The sequence below is a fragment of the Amborella trichopoda genome, chromosome 5 (assembly GCF_054954075.1).
Source record: "Amborella trichopoda isolate Santa Cruz 75 chromosome 5, AtrichopodaSantaCruz75HAP2 v2.0, whole genome shotgun sequence".
NCBI lineage: Eukaryota > Viridiplantae > Streptophyta > Magnoliopsida > Amborellales > Amborellaceae > Amborella > Amborella trichopoda.
In genome coordinates, this window is record NC_142340.1 from 8,663,872 (window position 1) to 8,684,885 (window position 21,014).

The 21,014-nt window shown below is 33.8% G+C and overlaps 1 long non-coding RNA gene and 1 pseudogene across 2 annotated transcripts; one reads left to right on the forward strand and one right to left on the reverse strand.

The window, feature by feature from the left end:
- Nucleotides 1–1,693: 1,693 nt before the first annotated feature.
- Nucleotides 1,694–5,274, reverse strand: LOC148781932 (iron-sulfur cluster assembly SufBD family protein ABCI8, chloroplastic pseudogene; annotated as a pseudogene).
- A 13,292-nt stretch (nucleotides 5,275–18,566) lies between these two features.
- LOC148781933 (uncharacterized) lies at nucleotides 18,567–20,360 on the forward strand. 2 transcript variants are annotated; one of them, XR_016055856.1, is made up of 3 exons: nucleotides 18,567–18,759; nucleotides 18,958–19,091; nucleotides 19,898–20,360. It is a non-coding gene; the product is annotated as an uncharacterized LOC148781933 (long non-coding RNA). The 2 variants fall into 2 exon arrangements; XR_016055855.1 differs by lacking the exon at nucleotides 18,567–18,759 and having other exon boundaries at nucleotides 18,768–19,091.
- The last annotated feature ends 654 nt before the right edge of the window (nucleotides 20,361–21,014 follow it).

Below are 21,014 nucleotides of genomic sequence, written 5' to 3' on the forward strand. Positions count from 1 at the left end.
ATATATATATATATATATATATATATATATATATATATATATATATAGTGATGAGAGTAGGTGAAATCACTATTTATTTTCGCCTACAGGCATTGAGAAGGTTTTTCTTTTATTTATATATATATATATAATATGTATAACAAATATTTGCAAAACATTTGTCATATCCCACATCATTTTTGGATAAAATCTGTACGGATTTAAGGCGATTTTTCACTGGTAGCAAGTCCTCTCAAACCAACATGAAAAAGAGCATACTTTCATAGTTATTTGAAGTTTAATAATTGCATGTGCAAGCACTCGTGTGTGTCTATACATAGCTACAGGAAAATCTAAACCCAACCAATCTCTCCAAGATAGTAGCATCTGCAGCAGTATACTGCAATAGATTTCCTACTATCAACTCTTTCCATTATCACCGTTAAGATTGTTTTATTTGCCAATACATTTTCATTCACATAACACAAACATAAGTTTGGTAAATCATATTATTCTCATGGACAGGACCATTCGCAACCATAATACCTCACCATAAGTTTCCAGATTAAGATTAATGAAAGACAAAATGCACATAGAAAATAGCCTGCCATGCTTTCTTAACTATAATTTATTTCATTATTGAATAAGAAAAAAGGTATCTACCCAAAAAAACTTCAGTAATTGCCTCTGTCATCTAAAGCATGGTGGCAATATGAACAGAATAGGTTTAATGGTTTGAATCTAAACCTTCAAGAACTCAATAGCATATTTTTATAAAATTGTTTGTTTTTTGAATTGTGCAAAATTTCTGCCCAAAAAAATCCCTCTACGTATTTGTTTTGATCTCGACATATACTGTAGCACTAAGCCCATTGTCTTGCAGAATCTTTTTTTGAAGTAAATTTTCTTTGGACAAGCTTTATCCCACCTTACTTTAGTCGAGTTCCACTAGGTCAATATAAAAAGCATAGGGATTTATTTCAACGTCCTGTCACCCTAAACTGACCTCATAACAATACAGTAAAAGAGGATGACAAACTAGGCATCTCTATGAAACTGCATAAATATAATTCTTGCATTCGATGTAAGTTTAAGAGTGCATTTTCCTTGTAATTCCAACAATCATCAAATTAGAAGTCACTACATTCTTCTAAGAAACTCAAGTGACATAGATATGCCTATCATAGATGAGCCCCATTGCTACTAAACTGCTAAAACCCATGGACTAGCATAGCGATCATTTGCTCCAAAATTTGCAGCACAAGATGATCATGATTTTAATTGAGGACTTGGAACCTTTTCCGAGCTTCTTCAATAAAAACAATCTTCGCAATTGATTGGACCCTCAACAATCACGAACCCGTTATAGGAAGTTCGCAAATTGTGCATCAATATCCACTAATTAATTCTTAAACATAGTCTATCTAAGACAAAGAATGTTCCGCATCACAAGTAACTGATTTGTTCATGAATTCATGACAAGTTCAGCAGAAAAAAATGCAACATTTCTCAAACTAATTAATTCTTAAACATAGTCTATCTAAGACAAAGAATGTTCCGCATCACAAGTAACTGATTTGTTCATGAATTCATGGCAAGAGCAGAAAAAAGTGCAACATTTGCTTGAGGAAATGACCAGTGGGCTGTTCAACAGCAACCCTTCCAACATGGAGATAATTTGAAAGCAAAAAGAAAAACAACTAAAAATAGCAAGGAACAGTATAACGAAGAGGACCTATTTTGAGACTCCAAAAGACAGTGATGTCAATAAATTGGAACAATGTAGGCCCTAAGAGGTGGTGCAGCACAATCAACCTTCACATTTGAAGCCTAAACGGAAAAAAGGATGAGAAATGCATCACTCGAGAGCATTACTCATTACTTTCAATCATATTCTAACTCATGGACCAAAAGCGTTAAAGAAAAGGCTGAAGCCATCAAAGAGAATTCATTTACTTAAAATCAGCATGTATCCAATAAATTACAAATTAGTCGATGTCAAAGTGAATACATAGTTAATTGCAAGTATATCACAATGTCCAATACTAAAATGTGTTATTGTGGTGAAAAGCATCATAGCCACATGCTCCTGGCTGATATACGGCAGCCCTAGCTTCCCTAAAGGCGCTTGCATATAATTTTTTTCATATTTCAGTGTTACCAGCAATACAGCATGAATTTGCATTCTACCACATAAATACAACATCAGAAACAAAATATTCTCTCACAATATAAAAAAAAAAACACTCATAAATAGGATGAAGCATCACAACCATGCATCACATCCAAGAAGTGTGCTCGACTCAAGAACAAGATAAAGCAACTCAAAGAGAAAATAATGACTTCAAACCCAACAAGAAGAAAAAAAAGTAAAATGGTTGAAGTTTTACCTGGATGTAAGGATAAGTGTTCGCCACCGCATTATCACCAATCAACGAAGAGTCACACTAAGAGAAATTCCTTGCATTCTGAGCATGTGGTCGAATCTCAACCAAACCCCTGTAACAACTCCTTGACTTTCCTGCTGATATGCTTTTTGAAACAATCCTACTTCTCGAATTTTTCCCAATATGAATTATCTTAGTTCCAGTATCTGCCTGTTGATGATTGTCCGTTAAAGCAACCGAATAACACTCACCGACCGAATTCTTTCCCCTCAAAACAACTCTTTTACATCATTTTTGACGTACCTCCGTAAGCCCGTATGAATAAGGAGAGAGCCGGTGGTAGGTTGGTCTCGCAGGTTCACGAAGCACCCGCAGACCAAGATTGTGTCGAAAATAAAGCCTCCAGCCTAGCGACTTGGGTATGGTCCTCTCGCACCAAAGAAGGACCCTTCACTGTAGCCCTACGCTAACGGCTATAGCAAGGTACTAGACCACCGCTATTGTGCCTGGACGTCGAAAAACCCCTGAGGACCAAATTTGGGCTCAATCGGACCTCCCTAGAGGGGTCTATGCTCATGCGGCCTCGCAACTCATGGGTTGTACCATAGCACAGTGCGGCTTCAATAAACCAGTCCCGGAAATGGGGCTACAACAATGTTTTCAGGCAGCAACTTCGCCAACCCACGACACCTTTCTCTGAAATCAAACGGAGCTCAAACATTGACATGTTTTGGATCATGCCAGCCCCATCAATTTGACCTAAGGGACACACTGTGGCGTGACCGAGAACCCCCATTGCTCTGAAGATGAAAGGGATAGGAGAAACCAAGGAAAACACAGGGTTTAGCAAGCTTCGGATTCAGTGAACCATAGCTCAATGTCCTAAGCCTTGGATTAACATGTGGAGGAGTTCAATAGCATCCCCTTCCAAAGAGCTACATTCTGGTACAACTATTGCATTCAATCCGTAGTTCAATGAATGCAAGCCCCTAGGTCGCTAAAGAAGCAAATCCAACCAGTTGCCGGAATGTCTTTATTCGGCAACCTTACAAATTAGGCAAATGCACCAATCGGCACCAAATCAACCCAAACTTGGTGCAAAACGACTGTAACAGCCTCCTCTGTGACTTACAAGCAGAACCAGGAGCTAAAACGACGTAGCTCAAAGATGCATCGGCAAACAAAGTTCACAAAATTGGCCGGACTTTCACCCCCGACAAAAAAGGCACCACAACATGATTAAAGGGCATCAAAATACTCACAACCGAGAGAAGAACGAAGATATGTTGCTGAAATAGCTAAACAGTTGTCGTAAGTTGCAGGACCAGCTTTCAAGGTCTCCCCATGGCAGAGCAATCTACATACAGGGATGGTCTCGTCATTCGGGCAAAAGATCGCAGGGACATTTTGGTCATTTGCACCTAATTTTTGGATTTGTTTTGAATTTCTTTAATTGTATTTAAACTTGACTTTTGAGCATCCACCTTTGGTTGGTAAATCCTCTATATAAGCAAGCTCAACTCCTTTGTAAATGAGGACTTTTGGACCTTGAAACTTTTAGGCTAGAGGCTTTTAGCCCCTTTGAGAGCTCCAAAGGCTGGGAGGAATCAAGGCTAGCTTTTGTTAGTTTGTCTTTCTTTGTGAGCCCTTGAGGGAGAGGAGAGGAGAGGAGAGGAGAGAAATCTTTGAGAGAAAAGGGATACCCCTGAGTGCGCGGTCCCACGGGCACCCCGGTCGCACAGGTTACCCCACGTCTCCTATGATGAGTCGTTCCGTCTCTCTCTCACTCTCACCCCCGTGCATGCGACCCCCCCTCGCGTGGCAGCCCATGCCCATCTGTAAACCCACAGAAGTGAGCAAACCCGCAGGCCTCGCCTTTCGGGTTTATCTACGCCCCCTTTTTAGCGGCCAGTAGATTCCCTCCGAAATGACGACCAAGGAGGAGAGACATTCAAATCCCATCCCAAAAGCACAGAGAAAGTGAGAGGAGAGAAGTCGTGAGCTTGAAGAGAGCTCCTGTCCAAACCGCTTTGACGAATAAACGGAGGGCTTCGTAATTGCTCTAAGAGGACCATCTACCAAGGCATGTCCCCAAACCCCCAAAGCAATGTAAGAGCGTTCGTGCTCCAGTTGCAAAAATCTCTCTCACTGTCAGCCTCCTATCCGCTAGCAGGAGGGCCCGCGCGTGCGTCACGCATCAGACCTCTACAGTTGTTTGAGAGAGGGTTTCCGCCTCCCCTCCCGAAGGGAAACTAGGACCCCATCGACATCAATAACACTTGGGTATTTCCAGGTGATCGTTGATCCAGTCTTCACTTGAGTCCATGAAATTTTTGAAATTATCGCCATTGCATAAGCCCCTTTTTGTAACAAAATTATATATCCCTCCCTTTCGTTCCTTATCACCAGGATACCAATGTTATATAATTGAATACTTAATCTGAGCATCCTCTGCATAATACCATAGCTTCTCTCATCAACCACAATCAGATTTCTTTCAAATTGTCCAATTTCTAAAGCGTTGATTCGAAAATAGGTTGATATGTCCATTGCTGAAACTACGTTGATTCAAAAATAGGTTGATATATCTATTGGTGAAACTGTATCTTTACAAAAGAACCATCACTAAAAACTGTTGAATTTAGAGCTGCGTAGTAGTTATCAGAAGGATGAACAACTTTGCCTAAATATTTCCTAACTTCATCTGGATACTCTCTAATTGCCTCTGAAATCAAGCAAAAGATTACTCCTTTTTCCTCTAATTCCATTCTATAGGTTGTACCAACAGATGCACTATCGAGAATTGCTCTGTTAAAGGGATCCCTAATTTTTTGAATTCCTCTAAAAGCTCGGGATCAATGTAGTCAGCTTGTTTAATCAATCCCTTTGCAGCAGGTTTCAAAGGCATCGCAGCTTGTGTCATCAAGCATCAATCCCTCGGCATGTACCTACATAGCGGTTTTGAGATTAGCCAAAGAGTCATCAATCCCTCGGCATGTACATAGCGGTTTTGAGATTCACCAAAGAGGGTGAAGCATGAGATTACCTCTATGCACCATAGAGTTATAGTTGTCTACGAATAACTATGGTTTTTGTCTCTAGGAGAAAACCTGAAATCCATTAATTGTGATTGCATCCCCTAGTCTGTTGGCTGATTTTGGTAGTCCAATCATTGCATCCCTTAATCTAGTGGCTAATTTTGGTAGTCTAATAATGAACCCGTGCATTGGCTAACTTTGGTAGTCTAATGAACCTTGTAGTGGACTATAGGTCGAAAGCTAATGAAGGTGGAGTGCTACATAATTGGCTAACTTTGGTAGTCCATGAACTTTGTAGTGGACTATGGGTCGAAAGCTAATTAAGGTGGAGTTCTGCATAATTTCTTAGATCTAAAGGACCTGATTCCTATCAAAATTAATTATTTTGATCAATTTTATGTTATGTGAGTTTTAAAATGTTTATACAGCAGGTTTTCCAGAGTTCTTCTAGGCATCAAAGGCATCAGCAGCTTGAACTCTCAGATTGAGAAGTACAGAGTTCTTCCGTCAGATGGGTCGTTCTCAATAGAATGTTGTGATGGAAACGCGGAACGCTTCTTTCTTAATGGTTTTGGAGAGAGAAGCAAGTTGAATGCTTCTTTCTTAATGGTTTTGGAGAGAGAAGCCAGACGTCTGTTACAATATAAGCCATGGGTTTTTACCACAAAGAAAGGCGTAAAGAGAGAAAGCTCAAATATTATGCTCGTGTAGCCATGGGTTTCGACCACAAAGAAAAGCGCAAGGAGAAAAAGCTCAATAGTACGCTCAAATAGTGAGAGTGATTGTAGAGGCTATAGAGAAAGCGGGATTTTTAGGCTTTTTCTCGTGCATTGAAGCAGTGTTCACAAAATCAAACCGGAACCATTAACCGGTCATGAGGCTGGGAGCGGTTTGAATCTTAATGGTTAACCGGATTAACCGGAAGAGTAGATTTTTTTTAAAAAAAATCAGTCAAAAACCCTAAAAACATTTAAAAAAATTAGAAAAACTTAGATTAAGTCATATGTAAATCATTTTTCTTTTCTTTTTTTATCTTCTAGACTAATCATATATTAGTCATTTGGACCAAGTTGCAGGTGCAAACAATTCAGGGCTTCAATAGAGCAATAAAATTTTTTTACAAATTCACAAGACTTTTACAGTAATTCCATAGATTCTCAGTGAATAGCAATAGTGTTGCAATAAATATATTGGTACGTATAAAATCTAGCCTAAGGAAACCTTATATAGCAAGGTTGTAATTGTTCCAAAGTCCAAACTAGATGTGGCTGGAAAAATCCAAAGTAAAAAGTCCAAACTAGATGTGGCTGGAAAAATCTAAAGTAGATGTGGCTGGAAATTTATGATGGCAAAATCCCAAGTAGATGTGACTGGAAATTTGTGATGAAGGTAATCAGGCCAACCTACAAAATGATACGATTTAATGTAGCACAACAATGGAGGACCTTTACCACGTACTATGATTGCCTATCAAAAGCTCATGGAATTTATTGTTTTATAAAAGAAACTCAACCAATAAACATTAATGTTTTAATACTATTCAGTCAACACAAACTCATGCTACATTTCCTAGAACAAAAAGACATACTTTTATAAAACAATATATAACATTACAAGCAATCCAACAAGCTCACCAAAAATATATATCATTAAAAAGAAATAAATATCTTTTTTTTGCATATTCATCACAAAAAACATATTTTTGTAAAAAATATATATAACATTAAAAACAATCCAAGAAGCTCACCAAAAATATATAACATTAACAAGAAAGAAACGTTTTTTTCTAATAGTCATCGCAAAAAAACATAATTTTATAAAAAAAATATATAATATTAAAAACAATCCAACAAGCTCACCAAAAATATAACATTAAAAATAATGAAATATTTTTTTCTCATATTCATCACCAAAAAAAAAATTTGTAATATATATATATATATATATATATATATATATATATATATATATATATATATATATATATATATATATATATATATATATATATATATATAACATTAAAAACAATCCAACAAGCTCACCAAAAATATATAAAATTAAAAAGAAAGAAATTTTTTTTCTCATATTCATCACAAATAACATATTTTTGTAAAAACCATAAATAACATTAAAAACAATCTAACAAGCTCACAAAAAATATATAACATTAAAAAGAAAGAAATTTTTTTCTCATATTCATCTCAAAAAAAGATGTTTTTGTAAAAAATATATATAACATTAAAAAATATCCAACAAGCTCACCCTAAAATTAAAAAGAAAGAATCTATTTTTTCTCATATTCATCACAAATAACTTGTTTATATATATATATATATATATATATATATAAATATATAAAACATAATTTTATTATGAAGCAAAAATTTTTTATGAACCCTAAAATCGAGCCAAAGAACACATAAACTTTAGAGTCAAAATCAACCCCAAGTCTTTCATTTTTTGAACAAATTGGCCTAGTGATATGATAGATACTTCAATTACGATTTAAATGCCTCAAATATCATGAAGATCAATTCACTATTGAGATTGTTCTCCAAAAATGGCAGATATTTCACTTCATGCAATTTTCAAAACAAAAAAGCAGCAAAAAAAATTCATATAAATAAATATACTCAATGATAAATCAACATATATATTCGATTGATGAAGCCTTGCTGATCAAAATTAACTGATCAATTCAATAAGAAACAATCAATACATCAATCAAACATCATTTTTTTTTCATCGAACACAGTTCTTCAAACAACAACATTTTCAGCCGAATCAACCTTCAAAATTCATATTTTTCGACAAATCGAAATAGAAAACAGTATTAGGCTTCAATAATGAATCAAAGCCCTCCATTTACATACATATTCATGGGGTATTGAAAAGCTCATATTGATAAAATGGCGGAAATTTCACAGTTTCATAAATCCGCCATTTCAATCCACCAAAAAATCATTCTTTTTCAATTTGTGATTCAATACACAGTTATTTATAGAAAATTTCAAGTGTATAAGTGCAATAATTCACAGACAAAAAAAAATCCAGAAAATCGAATAGAAAAAAAGTTACAAAACATGAATCACAAGTTATGTTTAAAATAACGGCCTTTGTGTCAAATAAGGGCCATTATTTAATATGCTATCGTTATGAACGTTATATCGCATGTTTTATCTTTAAACCAGACCGGTTAGCAGAAACTAGCCAGTTTTGAATTAAAACGGCCGGTTCAACATCGAACCGTCTGGTTTTCGTGCTAATTTTTTTTTTTTTTAGAGGTTCTTGAGTTTTTACTAATACTACAAAACCAGCCTTAACGGTAGTCGATACCTAGCCGATTCCGATCTAACTAGTTGGTTCCGATTCGGACCTATCGGTTTTGCGAACACTGGATTGAAGAGAGAGATTATAAACTGAAAATGCAATGATTTTGGGGCTTACGTTATATAAGTTTGTAATAAAAATAAGAAAATAAAAATATTTTGGCTCAAAAAAATTAAGTACGACCAATTTTGAGGGAGAAGGGTTGGCCAATTACAAAATGGCCACATTGTATTCCCCATGGAGGAGGGGTGTTGGTCAATTATAAAATATGAACATTGTGTTAGGGGATTGGTAAATTACAAAATCGGAATATTGTGTTTCCAAATTACGAGTGATTATTATTATTTTTTTATCAAATTAATTCGATAATACGAATACCTCACAATAACTGCACCTTTAAAAGTAAAAAATATTACGCGTTGTTCGAATCATTAGCTTCCCATCCTCTTAGCTTTTTAGCATTTATTGTTCCGTGGATAGCTGTATCTGGGATAGAGTTTGAGATAAAAATAGCCATACATAGAGTTAGAAATACATAAAGAAGATGTCATCTCTTTTGTATTATCGAAGGAGCAGAGTCATTTTATATTAAGAAAATTAATTTTCAAACGATGAAGTACAAATATTTGTGAAGCCACAAGAATCAAGTGGTGAACTACACATATTTGTGAAGCCTGAAGGAAAAAGGAAAGCTAAAAGGTTTGAAAAAGGAAAATTTGATATAAAATATTTGGTTAGGTTTGGAAAAAAGAAAAAAGGGATATAGAACTGAATTTTTATATTATAAAAATTAATTTTCAAATAATGAAGTATAAATATTTGTGAAGCCAGATTTTTATATTATGAAAATTAAGGAAAGCTGAAAAGGTTTGGAAAAAAGAAAAAATGGATATAGAATATTTGGTTACGTTTGGAAAAAAGAAAAATTGGATATAGAAGATTTGGTTTTAACCTATACGGGAAAGAAAGAATAGAGCATTGATACTATGAGACCCTTCCACACGACCTCAAGGGATAGCCATTAAATTTGATACAGATCTCTAGAAAAGTTATGACATGGGTGTGGGACTTGACTCTTTTAGAGATTTGTGTTAAATTTAATGGTGATCTGTGGGGTCCTACACACATGGATGTGGAAGGGTCTCATAGGATCATTACTCGAAAGAATATTTTAGGGGGATATGGGTTTTTTACAAAGTGAATTCGAGTATACTCACCATTACTCTATTCGAAAGATCCAAATTAAAGTTAAAATATTAGTCTCTTCCACTTATCCAAGTTAAAATTATCTTTTTTAGAAAAATGTTAACTATACAAGCTAAAGTTAAATTTAATAGCAAGCTCTCAATACTTTAACTCTCTTTCAATTTTCTAATTTGAAAGGATAACTATTACAATTAACTCTCATTCAAGTTCAAAGGGTTCTTGACCTTTACGGGTTTTTTTAGGATGATATTGAGCTCTAAAGTTTGAAAATTGTTTTTTTAGGATGATATTGAACTCTATAGTTTGAAAATTGAAGTTAAAATGGCATTTGCAACAAAATATTTATACGATGGCATCTATAAAGGCGTATTCACATTCAAAGCATGGACACACATAAATAAAGTACCCAATAAAAAGGGCATCTTCCACAAAATAAAGGGCTAAATACATTTTATTTTTTAATATTTATTTCAAAATATACAAATTTTATGGCCATACTTTAAAAACTCAAATTCTTTAAAACTATAGGTGGTATTACATATAGTTTTATATTAAAATTTACTATTATAAATAAAAAGAATGCATAAATCAATTTACCCTGATGGTTTGTAGCAGTTATAACATTTTACTAGTAAAGATAATCAAGTAGTTATGATTTTTCATGAGTATCATAATTATACATTTTAAATTTTAAATATTCCAATATTTATTTATTTTTATTATAATTTTATTAATATTAATGTAGTAATTTATGTATTACCATTTTCAAACATGAATTTTCATATTATGAAAACTAATTTTCAAGTTGTCTAAGTAAAAGTATTTGTTAGCGTGAAGGAGAGGAAACTTGATAAGGTTCACTATAAAAAACAAAATAAAAAATTGATTTAACGAAATAATATTAAAGGGGTTATCGGTTTTAACCTATATGAGGAAGAATATTAGAGGGATTATCGGTTTTTTTAGCAGGTGAATTCAAGTATTCTTACCATCAATCTCCTCCAATGTTCCAAGTTAAAATTATAATCTTTCAATGCTTCCAATATTCTCGATTAAAGTTAAAATTTTCAATGTTCCAAGTTAAACTTAAAATTGATAGCAATCTCTCAATCCTTTAACTCTCTTCCAATTTTCTGACTTCAAAATATGACAATTAACTCTCATCCAAGTTCAAATGAATCTTGAACTCTACCATTTTTTATTTTTTTTTAGGATGATCTTGAACACTAAATTTTGAAAATTGAAGTGAAATGGGATTTGGAATAGAGCATTTATATAGGGCTATTCACATTCAAAACATGGGGCCTAATCACACATAAATAAAGCATGTAATAAAAAGAGCATCTTCTACGATATAAAAGACCAAATGCATGTTATTTTTTAATATTTATGTCAAAATATACAAATTTTATGACCATACTTTTAAAAACTCAAATTCTTTAAAACTACAAGTGATATTAAATATAGCTATATGTTAAATTTTACAATTAAAAAAGAATTAATAACCAATTTAATACGAGATTGTCTTTAGCAGTTATAACGTATTACTAATAAAGTAATAACAAAGTAATTACGATTTTTTTCATGAATATCATAATTGTAAATATTCCAACATGTATTTATTTTTATTACAATCCTGTTAATATTAATATAGGAATCATGTATTATGACAATAATAAGTATAGTTTCATTAATTATAATTATGAAAATTATATAAAATTATTAAAAATATAATTAAATATTATTAATATATTCAAATAATAAAAATAAAATTATATAAATTTGATATATTTAATTTAAAATCAATATTACAATTTTAAGGAAAATTATCACAAATATACCATAATTTCCACCTAAATGAAAAAAAAAAAAAAAGGACCTCAACTTTCATAAACCTCGTCAACAATAATAACTATCGCATTTTATACGGTATTTAAAATGCCGTAATAACTTGAAGTAATAGTACGGTACTTTAAGTACCGTAAAATCGAACTTATGTTATACGGCATTTTCATTACCGTAAGGAGTTTGAATTTTTATTGCGGCACTCGAAATGTTGTAATACTATTGAACCTTATAAACCCTAATCCAAAACCATTTTCTACTTTACGATTCTGTTTCTACCGTTTTAGGGGCTCGATTCTCTTTCTCAACTTCAAGATTTCTAGTGTTCAATCTCTCACGGTGTCTCTTTCTCCCTCATTTCACCTCACCTCATCAAATCTTTGAGGTGAGAAATCTCTCCCCAAATTTTTTTTTTTTAGTACTTTGTAGTATTTTAACCAATTTAGGGTAACATCATATATTGCCAATTTTAAGTTTTTTCTTTGATTTGGGGTAATTTTGGTAAAAAAAAAATATTGCTTTTTAGCTTGCTTTGGAATGGGATTTTGGTGTTGGCATTGTTGATATAAATGCTCTGTACTATTTTGGGTTGATATGGCTTTGATTACGAGTTCAAAATAAGCATGAAATTACTCTTTTTTGAAATTTCTTGTTTATTCAATTATTCTTGAGTAGTAATCATGTTCGTGAAACCAGGATGCTCTACATTATATCAATAATATTTGCAACAAATATACGAGTTCTTTATCATGATAAATCTTCATAATTATCTATGAAAATACATATGAAAGTGATTTCTTGTTTGCCTTGTTAGTTACTTTATGTACTAATTATGATTGAATGTGTTTAAGTAGTTTCTTCTTTTGATATCTTAATGGCTACATTGTCCTACATAAAGTAAGAGCATGTTCCTTTTTTTTGGGGAAGATGTAAGAGCATATTCCTTTTTTTTTTGGGAAGATGTAAGAGCATGTCCCTTCTCTTAGTCATTTTACCTTATCATATTGATATTTCATAAATTCTTTTCAATCCATTACTATCTTAAAAAACTAGCTTGAAAACCTATCACTTGTGATTCGTCTCCTAAAAGAAATATCTCCTACCTAAAAATTAGCTCAAAAAACAAAAATAAGTCAAATTGGGAGGTTTTATTGTGCATCTCTATGGGCTATGGGCTTATGTTAAGACATGGCCAATAGGAAATAATAGACAAAGTCAAAGTAAAACCAAAATCATACACATCTGCCTTGATGGTTATCGACTGATTCTTGTGTCATTCATGAGCCACATATCTCCTAGTATGTTCTTTACTGATTGTTCTTTTACTTTGTATGATAGACTAGTAGTAGTCTATTTACTATGAGTTTGTTGTTTACGATGGTTTTTTAAACAGGGATCATAGCAGAAGGTGCACCTTGCCCAGGAGGTCATGAGATTCCTACATTGCTCAATAGACAGAGTCAACATATATCACAGAAGATCTGGGAAGGAGATGTATGTACAATTATTTCAAATTATATTATTTATCTATCATGTTGGTTAATCAATTTATTTATTTTAATATTTGAAATCACAAATTCCATTTCAGGATCGGGAAAGTCCCCTCAGGATTGATGAGAATGACAATGCAGTTACTTTATGGCGTTTAACAAACAATGATCAAATCGATTTGGTCAAGAGATTAGGATTGTATCATCTAACCATAATTCTGATGAATCACTAAGACAATGGCACATTGTCTGCTATAATCGAGAGGTGGCATACAGAGACGAACACCGAACACTTCAATGTAGATGTCAGAGAGATGATTCGTACTCTTGAAGATGCATAGAAAATTCTCTGGCTAAGGGTGACTAGTGTAGCTGTAACTCTTATGAAAGTTGAGAAGTACAAGGATTATATAAGCCGCATGCTATGATAGGTGTCACGAGGTTCTAATCATTTTATTATCCGACTGACATGATTGAGGAACACATTTAAACAGCTGCTACAAAACTATAACCCCAATACCCTGTTACAACACTCCTATACCTAGTTGGCTGCACATTCTTCATGGATTCCACAAATGGATCGGTGCCTATTATATATTTACAGCTTTTTTAGAATATGGATGTAGCTGGTCAGTATGCATGGAGTGCAGCTGCCCTAGCTTTTTTGTTCCGCGTGTTGTCAAAAGTTGTTTATCCTGATCACCAATATCTAAGCGGATCAGCCCATCAATTATTGATAATGCTAGTATGTTAATGTTTTGATAGCTTTTTTAAAGTTTTTATAGATATTTGGTTGTAATACTTTTTTTTTTTATACGTTCATTTCAGTGCTAAGCGTACAAATATTTCAAATTGTTGCACCCAATTCCCAAAGAAATAAGTGTAAGACAACCTAGATCCCTCAAGTGGACCCCTCTAGAGAGTGGGATAACTCTCACAACTGCCCTCTCCACCGGTTATATAATTTGGAGATGTTTGATGTAAAATGATTGTATCTACACCTCCGAAAATATGTATTTGCTCAATATTTCTGATGTTGTAACATGATCCAGTCATAGGCCTCAGGATTTGCACTCTTAATCTTTACCATGTACTCATCGAAAATTGACATAGATAATGCACATGCAGCTTTCCAATAAAGCTTTGTGAGAGCCAAATTTCTATAGACCATTTTGAAGTTATCAGCAATGTGATTCATACAATAGCTCTGCTCACTGGTTGAGAATACTTTTTCAGTTGCGATTTGCAACCCGTTCTGACGATCTGAGACAATAGTCAAAGCTGGCGAATCATGCCTCTCGCCAAACTGCTCATTGAGATGCTCTAGAAACCAAGTCCAACTTGGTGTATTTTCACTCTCAACCACTGCATATGCTATATGAAATATATTTTCATTCGTATCTACCCCAACTGCATCCAATAGTATCCATTTGTATCTTCCCTTAAAAAATATCTCATCTAGTCCCATCAGTAGCCTGCAACCATACATAAAATCATACAAACATGGACGATTGCCTATAAACACGCACTCAAACCTATCATGATCATCTATTTCAATAACCATTAAGGTTCCAGGGTTAGTGATTCGGATCTTATGAAGGTACTTGGCTTGGCAAGATCCTTGTATGACTTCATATGGGAACCCTCATTTATCTCTTGTGCAACCTCTTTGCCCCACCATGCATGTCGGTAAGATAACATGACATTGCGATCACGTTGTATATCATTAATAACACCTTTAGGTATCAGTTTGATCTTGTTTGCTACCCAGTGGCTTCAAGCAAGCGGCTAACGAACCTTACCTATTGCTCCGGCACATGAGTGCATGTTTACAAAGTTGAAGAAACCCTCCAACAGTACACTTGTCATGAACACCCATCTGTAGCACACCTCACCCATACACGTCTCTCCTCACTTTTTATAAACTTCATATTGAAGTTTTGTGTTATGGCATAATCAATAAGGTGATTACGACATGCCTATACGTCATCAAAATCCTAACCCTATCGACGTACAACTTCGTGACGGTCAATCTTGGGGGGGCTTTCTATCGGATTGATATCGTCAATATATCGCTCGATTTATGAATCTTGTTCATCTTCTATGCTTATGCCAGCAGCACATTCATTCTGAACTACTTGCTTCGGTCGAAAACTGTTGTCGAAAAAGAAATTGAAGAATTTCATTGCAAACTTCTTACATGACCAATCTTAATGGACCATTATTGAGCACTGTTAGTGGTCGATAATTAATAGAGTCGGTGTGAATAGGTCTGTTTGATCATACAAAGCGATGTGAGAAGTCCCTTCCACCCTATTTACAATGTTGTCATCATCATTAATACATATCATATTACTGTTACTTAGTAACCCTTGGTCAATATACCTAATAGTCATAGTACTTGGGGCATAATTTGATACTTTTGACAGGTGAGCCTTTACTTGATCGAATGATAGGATCCCCCTAAAAAATATAACCTCCATGCCCCCACCGTCACAAAAAATACGTCAATCATTAGATTTCCTCTTGAAAGAACCACCAAAGTATAAAACAATTTTCACTTTGTTGTCACTCATTATTGTTGCGTACAAGCTTAATCACTGTAGATAAATTTCATAAAGAAACAAATATAAAATACTACTGAGAAGTTTCAAAATACTTATATATAATGAGGAGGTTGCATTATATAGGTACATTAGATTACAATGCAGATGCCATGATATAAATACAAATCTAAAACTTATTTATGCAACATTTTAATCAAAAAAATTACAATAGCCAACCTAACTAAATCAAGTACTATAGAAAAAACAACACAATATTTCTTGTAAAATGTTCCTATCGCAAATCGAAGGAAATATAATTACAAGATTGACGATTTTGATGACATACCTATAAAATAGTGTTGTCGTGTGTATTTTATACTCACGGATTGAGAAATAGCTCTCAGAGACCTCATTCAAAGATTGAGAAATAGACGGATGATAGAAAATAGATGAGAGATATAAGAGGCTAAGGAAGAGAGAGATATATATATATATATATGAGAAAAGAGGCAAAGGAAGAGTGATGTGGGGTTAGAGAGAGTGGGATGGGAAGATATAGGGTTTTATGATAAAAAATCATGAAAATGGCAGGAGAACTTTAGAAATAATTACAATTATTTTTTATACCGTATAATCACCAAACAAAGTTATGGTACATTTACTACCATAATATATGTGTGAAAGTATTGCAGTAATTCGAGTACCGTAACAAATGTTGGAGACCTTACAGTATTCAAAGTGTCATGGTGCTTCACGGTATTATGGCTACCGTGAAAGTTATTTTAGCAAAAAAATTACCAAAAATAAGGAACAAGGGTGTGGATGAGGGTTATGAAAATTGAAGGTTTTTTTTCCAATTAGGCAAAAATTAAGACATATTTGTGATAATTTCCCTAATTTTAACTGTCAAAGTTGGGTGGGCGAAGTGGGGATGAGCAACTGAGACTTTATGTGATCGCCGCATACCAACAAAACTGAAGGGCAAGTTCTATGAGCCCAATTTTGTTCTATGGGTGGAATATTGGGCAGGTAAAAATAATATATTCATAAAATGAATGTCGCGGAGATGAGGATGTTGAGATAGATGAGTGGCAAAATAAGAAGGGATAGAATTCAAAATGAATTCATTGGGGAAATTTTAGATGTGGTATTAATAAAGGATAAGATGAGAGAGAGTAGACTTAGATGAGTTGGCCATGTGTGGCACCGACCAGGGACAACACCTGTTAGGTGGTACGCTTCAGTTCAAGTAGAAGGATTGAAAATGGCAAGGGGTAAGCCCAAAAGGACGTGGTTGGAAGTAGTCCGAAAAGATACGGGAACTTATGGCCTCATTGAAGGTATGGCCTTTAATAGAACAGAATGGAGGATTATGATTCATGTAGCTAGCCCCAATTAATAGGAAAAAGGTTATGATGATGATGATGATAATTTAAATTATTATCGTTAATTACTTTATAGTATTATTATATTTAACATTAATAATGTGATCGTAATGTTATAATGAATATTAAAACAATAATGTAAATATAATTAGAGTCATAGATAAATATTATGAATATGTATTACCTGTAATGCACTTTCCCATTGGAAAATCTTGTAAATATTTTTATTGAAAGATCATATAATTATTTTCATTGAAAAATCATGTAATTATTTAGGCGATCACTTAACGCGTATCAATATATTATTCCATTGCATATTTATGAAAGTATTTACATAAATGCTTGAAACATATCTACATAAATGCTTGAAACATATCTACATACTCTTGATTACATAGTTACATAATTATTTATGTGATCACTTATTTCATTTCTAACGCACATGATCCCACTAGTGTAATTGAAGCAAATCTATTTTATAATGAATATTAAAAAAATTATGTAAATATAATTAGAGCCATAGATAAATATTATGAATATGTATTACCTTGTGTTTTTCTCTATGTGATGTAATTTCCAATATTTAAAATTATTAGAACTAGTTAGAGTTTGAGAGTTTGATGAATGGAAATTTAGCTGGTTTATTAAACTGTTTTAGGATAAGATGGACAGTAATGTTTCTTTGCCCAGCTTTCGTAACTTCACACCTTTCACCACTAATCGATGCCTATGCAAATTTGCGAAATTTATTTACTTGTGTTTTTCATTTAGAACTTTGTGATCAATGCTTTCTTTATCCTTTTAAAGGACTACCCACAAACAATCACTGAAGCATTAACTCTTGACCTAATGCGGATTAATCCTGACTTGTTTATCATGCTAGAGGTATGTTTTATTTGGTTTTCAATGAGGTAATGTACATGGAAACTGATGCCACTTGTTTCTTCTCTTTTCTTTTTTTTTCTTTTTTTTGAGTTCACAGGAACAGTAGTGCAACAGTTATTATTAGGTTTGGACTTTGGAATCATAAGTGTTAAAGGATGATTTCTGGCATTGATAAATGGGGAAGGACGATTGTGCTGCTTGGAACCTAGAAGAATAGTCGATGTGGGCCACGAGAGCTGTACCAAATTGAGGCAAGGATACTTCTCAGCTCTTACAGAAGAGGAGCTTGAAATAATTACTTAAAAGTCTAGTTAAATCTAATTATAAGTTCACTATAATAATTAAGTTTATAAAATAAAATAGAAATGAAAAAAGTTGAATTAATAGAAATAGAAATTCAATGAAATTATAACTTCGTTGGAAAATAATAAATATTCAATTGCTTAAAATACCCCTTGAGTTTTATAGTAACTCTGGCATAAAATGCAATAGTGTGTTCTATAAAGGGCAGAGGACTATGTAGCCTAACTTCCCCTTCAAATTGGACCACCTGGACTTATGAACAAGAGTTTTTCCAAAAGCTTACGCTATCTTTTGGAAGAGTTGTTTGCTGATCTCTAAAGACATCGGTTGATGAAATTTTCTTGTTTTGTACTTTTTATCTGGTGAGGACATGGCAACTTCTGTAGTCAATACAATTTAGTTTTTGTTTTGATCCTTATTGGGAGATTGATTGATGACATTGGTAATGTCAAAAATGATATTGGTACTGTCAAAAGTTGTCATAGACTCAAATTAATGAGCAAACTTTTGACGAAGCATGGATCTACATCTCATTGTTGTTTTGTGATTAACATTGCCAGGATTCTGCTTATGCATTATATTTGGAAAACTTCTTTTGCTTCTCGCATTCCAGGCACTGAGAGATGAATTGCATAAAAGACATAGAGATATTGGTTATGATGATACATGCTTAAGATGAGGATGCTTTAAATAGGTAAGCTAGAGGTGTTGGCTTTCTACTTGAATTCATGTATATGGTTGGATAGGGTTATGCTTTCTCAATTTAAAATTCTGCTTCTTAGTTTCTTAGAAAATTCTGCTTCTTAGTTTCTTAGTGAGAGTGGACAATAACTTGTGAAATTAGTCATTTATTCAGTATTCGGAAATTTCAATCTTATTGTAGTACGGATTTTATGGAAAGATGAGTTTTAAATGTTCTTCAAGAGTTTCTCACCATGATAGTAAAGATATTTGTTGAATTTGAAATAAATTCGTTTCTACCATTTCCGATGGATGTGAATAGAGCTCTCTGAAGAAATTTATTCGAAGACCCATGAACATGTATGTATTAAGAACTTAATGACACCTTTTCAAGTATATAGTTCTGAGAGAGATATCCTCCAAAGAATTACTATCTTTATTATAGTTTATTTTTCAGAGTCTTCTTGCTCAGTAAACATTCAACTTCCAATTCCAGTCCAGATACGCTTAGATTTTTGGCTTCTGCATTGTGATTGTTATTTTCAATATTCATGTTTAGCTGAGTCAATATTTATAATACTATTCTTATTATGTCAAATATTTGTGGATGGAATAGGGAATCCCATCTCCAATGAGATGGTCTGAAAAATGACTGAAAGGGCTACTCAAGTAACCTTTGGCGATCTTTTATTTTTAATCCTATGATATTTCGTGACATTTGTGTCTGTTGTTTTCCCATCAATTGTAATGGTACCTGAGCATGTTTCAATTTTTATCCTGGTCTTGATGTGTTGCAGTATCATATTCTGTTACACACAGGTTCCTGATCACATTATTATAAGAGGTGCGCTGAACAGAGGGTGGATCCGGTTACAGGAAATCTTTACGATCCCAAATTTTTTTCCTCCTGAGACAAAAGAAATTAGTGGCCGACTTATTGTTGATCCAGTTACAGGAAATCTTTACGATGCCAAATTTTTTTCCTCCTAAGGCAAAAGAAATTAGTGGCCGGCTTATTGTTGATCCTTACTATGCTGAAGATCAAGTAATACCACCCATGATTTCCATTTCTTAATCAATGTTTCTCTGTCTAGTGCTGTGTTATATCATATAAAACACTGCTTAGTCTTGCCATGATGATTAGTTCTTGCAGTCGGACTACTTATAAGCTGCTTCCTGTATCGGTCTTCAAAAAATGGTGTGATATTTTGATATTAAAAAGCAAATAACTTAGATTGGCATGAGTTAGCAAAGGTTAATTGTAAATTTATTATAGATTCAATATTTTGTTGTTGCAATAATAAGTAGGACTGGGAGGGGATGCAAAGAAACACTGGTCGGATACCTGATTATTCCAAAATAACTTGGCAATCATTGTCTGCAATTTAGGAAGGCTGAAAAAAAAAATAGCCCCCATGAGCCTATCTTCCACTTGTGCTTCTTTCCATCCACCACTGTATCAACTGCATAGTTCTTCCCTTTTATAACAGTTCCATGATTCAAGAACTTGATTGGGTGTCCATTAATGTTTTGCGTTGGTAGAGTGTTTGTACTCACCAATTGGAGGCAATACCTATCCCAGCACCACTCTCATCAGTTGATGACATGGATGATAGAGCTTGTCTACAGTTTCTTGCCACTCTCTTTCTCATTCTCCACAGACCCATGGTTTCTGTAACCTTCCAGCACAATCCAATACATACAATCAAGCGAGCACACTTTCAAATAGACCTGGGATCAACATGCTTTAATGCAAAATTAAACTGAACCTGATTGTTGAAGCTAAAGGCTACCAAAATAAGAGGTAAATAGGGAACATTTGTATTCAAATCAATGGAAAACAATGACAGCAAATACCGACAATGTCTACAAGCAATTACGGAGTGCGAAAGCAAAATCTGAGAGCCACAGCAAGTAGGATTTCATAGCGATCAAG